The 11,927-nt window shown below is 39.5% G+C and overlaps 1 non-coding gene across 1 annotated transcript; it reads right to left on the bottom strand.

Moving 5' to 3' along the window:
- Positions 1-2,322: 2,322 nt before the first annotated feature.
- On the bottom strand, positions 2,323-2,429 carry LOC127088729 (small nucleolar RNA R71). Its single transcript, XR_007790552.1, has one exon. It is a non-coding gene; the product is annotated as a small nucleolar RNA R71 (small nucleolar RNA).
- Positions 2,430-11,927: the final 9,498 nt, after the last annotated feature.

Here is an 11,927-nt window from a genome sequence, read left to right as displayed (position 1 = left end):
TTTGAGCAATGGTGAGAACTTGGATGGGAGAGATATACATCTCGAACCCTAGCCTTAGGAGTGTATCGTATCCACCATGTTCCATTTCCATCTTATTTACAAAAGGGTTTGATATCTCTTAGATGTTTTCAGATTTGATTGAGAAAGGGTTTGAAGAAACTGTATTGACAGATTTTATAACGCGAAAATGTATCGTATATTTGGCTTCATATGCATTGCTTTTTACTTGTTTAACACTTATTATTACGCAGTATTTTATGTTTATTGCAGGTATTTATCGAATAAAATATGTATAAGCAAGCAAAGTGTAAAATAGCAAAAAGGAAAGAAAAAGAGAAGAAAATGGAGAAAAATAGAGAGCATGGGGCCCACCATACCAAATGGGCATGTGGCGCACACCACTTGGATGTGTGGCACCCGCCACATGACCTAAAGGGAGTGGTGGCGCCCGCCACAAAGCAAGGAAGTGGTGGCGCCCATCCCTCAAAAGGTGGCGCTCGCCACGGAGATCAAACTAGGGTTGTGGCAACCGCCACAACCCGATCTCCCCTATTTTCTCTCCACCTTTTCAGCCACAACCTCCACAATTTTAGACATGACTTCCACTTAACTTTTCAACCAACTAATGCTACAATCTAGGGAAGTGGAAAGTATATAAAGGAGGGTCGGTTTTCTTTTCAAGTGTGCATTTTTTCAGTCAGATTCTTTTGGTTAGTTTTCTTAGGCAGTTTCTTACTTTGTAAAAGCAATAGATTCTCCACATTGGGAAGTATTGTAACTTATTATTTACGCATTTGATTTCGATTGTAACGGTGTACTCGATTGCGAAAGCTTGCCGGCATTATTTAATTTGAAGAATCAGGATTCAGTTTAAGTTCTCGATTTATATTCTAGGTTTTATTTTAACTTCCATTTTAATTATTTATGCCTTATTGTATGCTTGATTGTCTGAATACCATGTATGTCACCGGATCCATGTCCGGCTAAACCTATAGGTATCAGTATGTAAAGACCGTCGAAAGGACAGGATTCGTAAATAATCGGTGTTAGCTTTTATAAAACCTACTTTTCCAGTTTTAGTTTCTTGTTTTATTCAAAACTATTTTTCGTACGAGAGTACAAAACAAACAGAGGTTACGGTCAATAAGAATGAGAGTTTGAGATTTTAACCAAATAGCTGAAACTAGGCATTTATCCTAAACACAGCGAGAGCGCTTTAGGATTAGTTAGACTTTATTCATATTCAAAAATTACTTTTAAATTCAAAATGAGACCGCGAGAGCCAAGCATTGTGGTTTGAGAGTATGGTCAGAGTCAATAAAACGAGAGTGTGAGACTAAGTCCTTTTTATAAATAATTTCTATTGAAGAATATTTTGATCAATAAGATTACACCAACTATCTATCAAACCCCCGAAGTTTGATGCGTTACATACCGATATCCCTTTATCAGATATCTTTATTAATCTTTTGTTTACGTTATAGTTATTTCTCTTCATCCCTCCAATCTTAGAATGATCATCAGCCTTAGATTTACATAATAACATTAGATAACGATACGTTCGATTATTAGTCCTCATGTGTTCGATAATCTTTAAAACTACACGATACGACTGTGCACTTCAATCACGATTCTCATAGACTTACTAAATCACACGAATAAGTTTTTGGCGCCGTTGTCGGGGACTAATTTAGTCGACATCGTAACTCCAGTGTTGCCCAGTATAGACTAAGGCAAACAACTTTATTTCCCTTTCTAATTTTTCGAGTGTATGCCAATTACTCGCTCTCAAGGCGAGAAATTAAAGTTACCGTTCAACGAACCTGAGCGTTATCTAAGATTAGAATGTCGATACGAGACCTGATACGAGATCATCGTATCAAGCTAAATCTTCCCGATCCTAATATCCCTATTCCTGAACCAGTTATTCGACCAGAGATGGCCGAGGGACCGCAAAACCGTCCTCTTAAGTACTATGCAATCCTTTCGCAAGATGAACCACATAACAGCATCGCTGCCCCTGCCATTGAGGCCAATAATTTCAAGCTAAAACCTTCGTTGTTGTCAGCGGTACAGCAAAACCAATTTTCAGGTAGTCCCACAGAGGACCCGAACCTACATTTGTCAGTGTTATTGCCATACGCAGACACAATGAAAGCAAATGGTGTCAGCCCCGAAGCTATAAGACTACGTCTTTTCCCATTATCATTAAGAGATAGAGCTAGAGCTTGGCTCCGGTCTCTACCATCCAACTCTGTCACTACGTGGAACGAGTTGAAGAAAGTTTTCTTAGAACGATATTTTCCACCTAGTAAGACGGTTATGCTAAGAGCCCAAATAAACGGGTTTAAACAAAAAGATAATGAATCACTTTTTGAAGCTTGGGAGAGATACAAAGATATGATAAGGCTTTATCCACATCACGGTCTAGAAGAATGGTTGATCATCCATACCTTTTACTACGGTCTCTTCTACAACACAAGATTGACAATAGACACCGCTGCAGGTGGCGCACTGATGGATAAACCCTACAATAAGGCCTATCAACTTATCAAAAGTATGGCCCAAAATCATTACCAGTGGGGAAGCGAAAGAACCTCCGTAGAGAAACCTCCAACGAAAGGTGGTATGTACGAATTAAGAAGTCTTGACCATGTCAACGCCAAGGTAGACACTCTTACTCAAAAGATAGACAACTTGACTATAACACTCGCAGCCATCGTGGTTGTCGTAGCACCAAACTGCGAGATATGCGGAGTTCCGGGGCATGCTACTCCAGAATGTCAACTCTTGACAGCAACCTCCACAGACCATGTGAACAATGCTCAAGGAAGCCCTTACTCAAACACCTATAACCCAGGTTGGAAGAACCATCCTAACTTTTCATACAAAAATAATAATGCATTGTATGCACCTAACCAAGCATCTGTTGTACCACCAGGATATCATAAAGCTGCCACAAATACTCAAAATTCTCCTAGGAAGTCAAACCTAGAAATAATGATGGAAAACTTCATAGCTACCCAAGCCCAAACAAATAAATATTTCCTAAATCAAAACACACACATTAGTGAGCAAATCAAGCAGTTAGCAAACAAAGTAGACGTGTTAGCCACCCATAATAAAATGTTGGAAACACAAATCTCGCAAGTGGCTCAACAACAAGCACCTATTGTTGCTCCTGCGGGCACATTTCCTGGACAGCTGCAACCAAACCTGAAACGTCATGCAAATGCTATTATACTACGAAGTGGGACAGAACTAGACGGGCCGACCGACTCTAGAATTCAAAACCCATCCATGCACCAAGACCTTGGTAAAGTAACTGAGAAGGAAGACAAAAATGAGGAAGATAAAAACGAAGAGGCTGTAGAGAAAGAAGAACCTTATGTGCCTCCACCATCGTATAAACCCCATATCCCTTATCCTCAAAGACTTGTTAAATCTAAAAGTGTAGAGCAATTTAAAAAATTCGTAGAGCTTCTAAAACAATTGAATATCACAATACCCTTTACAGAAGCCTATAACTCAAATGCCCTCATATGCTAAGTTTCTCAAGGAAATCTTATCAAACAAGAAGAAGATAGAGGATAATGAAACCGTTACACTTACTGCTGAGTGTAGCGCCATAATACAAAAGAATATGCCTCCTAAGCTGAAAGACCCAGGTAGTTTCTCCATACCTTGTGTAATCGGAAAGTTTGTCATATACAAAGCACAATGCGACTTAGGAGCCAATATTAGCTTAATGCCCTTGTCCATATGCGAAAGGCTCAAAATGGGAGAACTAAGACCTACTAGGATGTCCATACAACTCGCGGATCATTCTGTTAAATTTCCCGTAGGTATGTTAGAAAACATTCCGGCACGCATAGGACAATTCTATATTCCTACTGATTTTATAATCATGGATATAAAAGAGTATTCCAACATCCCTATCATATTAGGTAGACCATTCCTAGCTACTGCCGGAGCCATTATAGATGTTAAGAAAGGCAAGCTAACCTTTGAAGTTGGTGAGGAAAAAGTCGAATTCATTTTGATGCAATTCTTAATGGCACCAGCTATAGACGATACATGTTGTCTACTAGATGTCATCGACGAATGTATAAGAGAAATGGAGAATGAACAAACATCATACTTTGAAATACTGAAAATTCGAAGGCCTCATACTTTTGAAGATGAAAATTGGAGTGAAGAATACCAAGATGACTGCCTAAGTGAATGCCTAGCACTAACGCCCGATCATATGCCTTGCCCAAAGAAACCAGCCCTAGAACTTAAGACGCTACCCAAAAATCTAAGGTATGAATTCCTAGACACTGAACTCGAGCGACCCGTAATAGTCAATGCAGACTTAGGGCAGATAGAAACCGAAAAGCTTCCACATGTTTTAAGAAAATATCCAACTGCTGTAGGCTACAATATCTCAGATCTAAAAGGAATAAGCCTTTCCATATGCATGCGTCGCATAATGCTAGAGGAAGACAGTAAGACCTCTAGAGAACATCAAAGAAGGATAAATCCCATTCTGAGTGATGTAGTTAAGAAAGAAGTGCAAAAGCTGTTAGAAGCATGTATTATCTACCCAATATCTGATAGTCAATGGGTCATCCCAATACATGTTGTACCGAAGAAGGGAGGCGTCACAGTTGTTAATAATGAAAAAGGCGAATCTATAGCACAATGAGTGGTTACTGGAAGTAGAATGTGCATTGATTATAGAAAATTAAACAAAGCCACTCGAAAGGATCATTTTCCTTTACCGTTTATTGATCAAATGCTTGAACGATTGGCTAAGCATTCTCACTTCTGCTACTTAGACGTTTATTTAGGATTTTTCCAAATTCCTATTCATCCTGACGACCAAGAGAAAACGACCTTCACATGTCCCTATGGTACATTCGCCTACCGACAAATATCGTTCGTACTGCATAACGCTCCCGCATCATTCCAAAGATGCATGATGTCAATTTTCGCTGATTTTATAGATGACATCATGGAAGTCTTCATGGACGATTTCTCTGTATGCGGACAAAGCTTTGAAGGATGTTTATCAAATCTTGAAATGGTACTTAAAAGATGCGTAAAAGTGAACCTCGTGCTAAACTGGGAAAAATGCCATTTCATGGCCCGACAAGGGATCGTACTCAGACACATAGTGTCCGATAAGGGGATTGAAGTCGACAAGGCTAAAATAGAAGTTATAGAAAACCTTCAACCTTCAAAAACCGTAAGAGAAATACGAAGCTTCTTAGGACACACCGGTTTCTATCGGCGATTCATTAAAGATTTCTCAAAAATCATCAAACCACTGACTGGCTTATTGATGAAAGACGCAAAATTCATCTTTGATGACAAATTCCTAGCGGCGTTTGAACAACTGAAAACAGCTCTTATCACCGCACCTATCATGCAACTTCCCGATTGGAGATTACCCTTTGAAATCATGTGTGACACTAGTGACTATGTTATAGGCGCAATCTTAGGACAAAGAAGGGATAAGAAACTACATGCAATATACTACACAAGTCAAACCCTAGACCCTGCACAGATGAACTACGCCACCACAAAAAAGGAACTTTTAGCCGTAGTGATCGCTCTGGATAAATTTCGTTCCTACCTAGTAGGAGCAAAGATAATTATCTATACCGACCATGCTGCAATTAGGTAACTTTTAAATAAAAAGGACGCCAAACCAAGACTCCTAAGGTGGATCTTACTATTACAAGAGTTTGACCTAGAAATCAAGGATAAGAGGGGCACTGAAAACGTCGTGGCAGACCACTTGTCAAGAATGGAAGGTATTGAACCTGAACGAGTGCCTATAAACGACGAATTCCCTTACGAACGACTCATAGCCTAACTGGAAAGCAATATAACTAAATGTGCATTAACCTATAAGGATACCAAAACAAACGGGGTAGTGGAAGCAATTCACACTAAAACCACACTGCCATGGTACGCTGACTTCGTCAACTACTTAGCAGCTGGGGTGCTTCCACCGGACTTGACTTACCAACAAAATAAAAAATTCTTCCACGATCTTAAACATTACTATCGGGACGAGCCTCTGCTTTTCAAGAGAGGTGCCGACGGCATTTTCCGTCGATGTGTCCCCGAAGACGAGGTAGAAAACATAATCTCCCACTATCATTCTTCTCCCTATGGAGGACATGCAAGCACCTCGAAGACTTGCGCTAAGATCTTACAAGCCGGCCTCTATGGAAAGATGTCCACATCGCGATCATCAATTGCGACCGATGTCAACGCACTGGAAACATAACTAGACGCGATGAAATGTCGCTTAAAGGCATTTTGGAAGTAGAAGTCTTCGATGTTTGGGGAATCGATTTTATGGGACCATTCCCATCTTCTTTTGGTAACATGTATATCCTTGTTGCGAATGATTACGTATCAAAATGGATTGAGGCCATAGCCTCTCTAACGAATGACACACAAGTGGTAATTAGACTCTTTAAGCGCATAATCTTCCCTAGATTCGGCGTGCCGAGACTTGTCATTAGTGATGGTGGCTCCCATTTCATTTCAAAGATTTTTGAAAAACTATTACTGAAATATGGAGTCCGGCACCGCATAGCAACACCCTATCACCCACAAACGAGTGGGCAAGTAGAGGTCTCGAACTGAGAAATCAAGCAAATCTTAGAAAAGACGGTTGCCACCTCTAGGAAAGATTGGTCCTCAAAATTACATGAAGCCATGTGAAATATATGACAACTTATAAGACCCCAGTAGGAACCACACCTTTTAAACTAGTCTATGGAAAATCATGTCATTTGTCGGTAGAATTAGAACATAAAGCATATTAGGCCATTAAGACCCTTAATCTTAATTATACTGCCCCTGGCGAAAAAAGAATATTAGATATCCATGAACTAGAAGAACTTAGACTAGATGCGTATGAGAACTCCCGGATCTATATAGAAAGAACTAAGAAATGGCACGACAATCGCATATCAAAGAAAGAGTTTAAGGAAGATGACAAAGTACTTCTGTTTAACTCCCGCCTCAGACTCTTTCCCGGAAAACTTCGTTCGAGGTGGTCAGGTCCCTTCGAAATTACCAACGTCTTTCCAAATGGAGCGATAGAGATAAAGGGAAAAGTGAGCGAACCATTTACAGTAAACGGGAAACGTTTGAAACATTACCACAACATTCATAACAGTGATTTCATCATAAATCTAAAGCTTGCAGAGCTGCCCGCTCATTTACCAGATTAACATCTATTTTATTTCGGCCGAGCTTACGACAATAAACAAAGTGCTTGGTGGGAGACAACATACACTCTATTTTTAACTATTAATTCAATTATTTAAATTTCTGATTATTATTATTATTGCTTATTTTTCATTTTTCTTTCTTTCTTAAAGTCAATCGGTATCTTTCTTTATTATTGACCATTACTAACTTAATGTTGTTATCTACTTAAATTTATCTAGCTACTGACCATCACAATGCAACAAGTAGATTACATGGATATAGTCTTTAGAGGCAGAGGTCAAAGGAGACGTTTTGAGGCTCTAGCTCAGAGAGAAATGGCACTAACCTTATACCCAGATAGACGTACTATGACCAAATTAGGTATAAGAGACAGTGTTATGTTCCTAATTAACCAACTAGGCTGGGACACCTTTGCTATCAAAAGAAAATTTAGTTCCTACAGTAGGTTGACTTTAGAATTCCTAAGCTCTCGAGTTTACCTGTCAAACCATGGTATGGGATTTAACAAAGGCCTCATCACCTTTAGGTTGTTCGATAATGAGTACCGTTACACCCATAGAGAAATAGCTAAACTCCTAGGATGCCCTAATGGTCCTGATACCTTTACCATTACCCAGGAAGACAAGCTTGTAGACCTTGAATTAGATTACTTTGGGGGTAGCATCACAGGATATAACCATCCAGAGCCGGATCTTATGCATTCTGAGAACATCCATAACCCTGCCATTCGTTACTTTCATAAGATCCTAGCTCACACCTTATTTGGAAAGGAATAGAACAGAACCTCCGTGTCTAAAGACGAACTCTTTATAATGTATTGTGCATCATAGGCCCGACATGTTAACGTCGTTACATTTATGATAGCTAATTTGGATCGTATAGCACAAGATAACCATGGACCAATCTTAGTGGGAGGCTTAGTGACCATGATAGCAAATGCCATTGGACTGAAAAACCCATTCATCAGGGTTATACGACCAATGAATATCGGATTCTGTTTCAACACCGATATCATTAGGAACCTAGGCCGGATGTGTTTGAATTTCTAATTAACAGCCAAGTAGTACACCTGTTTACCCTGCCAGACCATAGTACGAGTGTACATGATAGGAACAATTGGCTCTATGATTTGGATGGACCACCAGATGCACCACCTTCTCCTCCAGAGACACCCCAAATCTACGACCACTATGATACTTTTCTCTCTGACGCTGAATCACACGTCCCAGCTATATCTGTTGCACCTCCTACCGATCATGTTGCTGCCATCGAAGTTGTCCAGACAGACATCACCAACCTGAGAGGCGAGTTGAGCACTTTGCGCATGGAATTCCATGACTTTATGGATGTAGTGACTGAGAACCTGGATCACATCTACCAGTACTTCTACTCCTTTGCTCCTCCTGCCAGCAGTCGTCGTAATGGCTAATTTATTTGAATATTACCGATTTACTGATCTTATTTTATTTTATGTTTTCAGTTTTTATTTTTGTTTTTACACATTGGGAATTTTATTTATTTATTTCTTTTCTTTTTAATTCCACCATACGAATTATATCATCTTTTCCTATCTACCTCATTCTTTTATTTTTCAATTTTGCTTCTTAATGTCATTTTACCATATCTTGTTTCTCATTCCTACCTATATATTATGTTGGTTTTCATCTACCTAATTATACAACCACTATTTAATACCGATCAATCAAAATTCAAATAGAAAAATTATGGTCAAAACTATAAAGGGGTTCACACATAGGAACACACAACACTGCATGTGGCGCCTGCCACACACAGGTTGTGGCGCACATGTGAAGACTGTAGTTGATCAGTCTCCAATTCTACTTGTTTTCTGACACTCATTCGACACCTTTGTAAGAAGTCGGTAACACATTAGTCCACTTATTTTATTATTTTGTTTAGTAATTTAGATGTTTTGTATTGTTGTTTCCATTTGTTGATTACATGTTATATGCATCAGCATACTCCATTTTATGTCCCTTTATGGTAGTTCTTTTGGTTTCAGGTGTAAGCAAGTGTACCAGAGGGATAGACAAGCAAATCAGACGTTTCGGGCCCGTCGAAAGAAGAAAATTGGACATATGGTAGCCATGACACGGCCATTCGTGTTGCCCAACACGGGCCATGTCAGAAGAAGTGCCATGGAAGAGGAAAACAGGGAGCTGACACGGGTGCCCATGTCTGCCTCCCTGAAGGGGCGTGTCAAGGCATTATGCTCCAGAAGCCCAACACGGCCTGGCATGTTGCCTGACACGGCCAGTGTTGGCTTGGGCACTTGATTTTCCAATTTTGTGTTGTTTTTGGCACAGCTTATCCCGGAGGGCATTTTGGACTTTTGCTAGAGAAAAATTGTCATCAGGAACTATTTACAGGAGATTTGAATATGGAAAGAGGGACTTTTTTACACAGTCAAAAATTAGAGATGATTAAGATTGAAGTAGTGGAAAGTGAAGAAGAACGGAGATCCTTCAAGAGCGGATGCGATTGAAGATCAACGAAATTCTGAACTTTTTGTAATGTCTCAATTTTATCTTGTATTTGATTTGAATAATATAATAGGCTAAACTCCCCAATGCCAGGGGGTGTCCCTGAATTCATCATGTATTGAATCTGATGTTAGATTTTCCTTAATATATGTTATTTGTTATCAATTTCACTGCGTGATTCGCATAATGCTTTCTTTATCAGATAAATTAAGATTGATGTATGGTTAACGATTAGCAGGATTGCAATTGTTAAGGTTTTTATACAGTGAAACCATAGTAGATATCACCTAGGACTAGGGATACCCTATGGTTACCGGTTTATTCTTGTTAAATTAAAATGCTTGGTTTCATCATAATCACCTAAGGACTTAGAGGTTACATTAAATACCAAAGGTTTGCCTCTGAGGTCTTAGGGGGGAATAATATTAAGTTCCGGTAATTGAAACAATTCTCATTATTAAGGAGATATACACTCAAGGGTCATTACAGGAGATTTTTACACACCATCCTTGCCATATCATATTAACTTGTGAAAATATTTATTTGTTCTATTTTTCCTTACAGTGAATTCTCCAAAACCATAAGATCGATCTTTGGGAAACATACCTCTTATTACTACATCGGTAAAAATAGTACACTTGCTATTTTCCCGATCATGGTGCCCGCCACAAGTCCCTAGTGGCGCCCACCACACACATAAAAAGTGGCGCCAACCACTATATTTCTGTTCACATGTACTATGTTGTACTAATGTCACATGATTGCTTTAATTTCCTTGTCCCTTGTATGTTGGACACTCTATTAAAACTCTTCAACCATTCTCACATCCTTTGACCACGACATTGAAGACCTTAAATAAAATTTATTTCATTCATCAATTCCCAACCACAACAATCTCTATATAAACCACCAACATAATCTCACAAAACCACACCTCTCATAAGCATAATTCTCCTTTCTCTAGCTATATTCTCACTACATTACACGAGTACTGTGAAATTCAGTCATGGCATAAATGAGGGAATACGAAATAGTGTTCAGAAACGGCGAACCAGGTGAATTGTAGGAAGAGACATACACGGCTCTAAGCACAAGAAAAATCGAGTCAACAAGGTACGCCGATGAACCCTGCTTATTTGCCTTAGGAATTTTAGATAGTGTTAACTATATGCTAGACACTTTAAATTTAAATTATTTTCTATCTTTTAAGGACCCTGTATATGCTCAATTAACACTAGAATTTCTAAGTTCGTTAATTTTTAGTCCCACACCCAACACAAAATGTTCCAATAGGACTGTCCAGTTTCGCTTGTTCAACATAGAATATGCTTTTACATTTTCCCAACTTGCGGACCTGCTACAATTTCCCCATGGGGGATGGCGTAGTAAGGGAGGTCCCAGATACTGAGGGTTGGCAACGCGCCTTTCAACCATTTTGAAGGGCAATAACAGGTACTGTAACCCATAGTTTTGAGGGAAACAAAGCCACTTTAATTCACGATCCAACTATTCGATATTTCCGCCAAATATTGGCATCCACCATTTTTGGCCGAGCTAATTCTAACAAGGTGAACGAAAAAGAACTCTTTTATTTGTTAGCCACTTTTCTGCCACAAAAGGTGAATATCGTCCCTTTTATGTTCTCTCACATGCAGGCCATTGTCAATTCGAAGAGAGGGCCAATTATTTTTTGAGGTTTAATAACCTCCATAGCCAGAGTCCTAGGACTCGAAAAAAATGCTCCCGGCTAACCCCGCTCTTGCATCATGCCATTAACATTGACATGGCAAGGAGCATGAAATTGGTAAAACGAAGGATAGACGGTAAGTTTAATCTAATAATTGCAAATAATGTGTTATAAGATTTCATCCTCCCAAATCCAACTCGCACAGATGTGCGTAGCCTGGAAAATTATTGTTATATTAATGATTTGGTGCCTAACCAGGTCCCAACGCACATTTCTGAGAATGTAGCTGCTGGCGGGGACACCGACGGGGATTATATTCCGGAGCAAGCTACTCTCGCTACTGACCCACACACCATATACATGCCATCTGAAAATGTTGCAGGTACACCCTCCAGCCAAAGACCCAGAAGAAGAAATGTGGCACCAGCCCCTCTTGATGAGATATATGCTAAACCGATGTGGTGTAGCGAACTAGACGCCCAGCGCGACCT

This window comes from Lathyrus oleraceus, chromosome 5 (genome assembly GCF_024323335.1).
Source record: "Lathyrus oleraceus cultivar Zhongwan6 chromosome 5, CAAS_Psat_ZW6_1.0, whole genome shotgun sequence".
NCBI lineage: Eukaryota > Viridiplantae > Streptophyta > Magnoliopsida > Fabales > Fabaceae > Lathyrus > Lathyrus oleraceus.
This window is presented reverse-complemented; position numbering and strand designations above follow the sequence as displayed.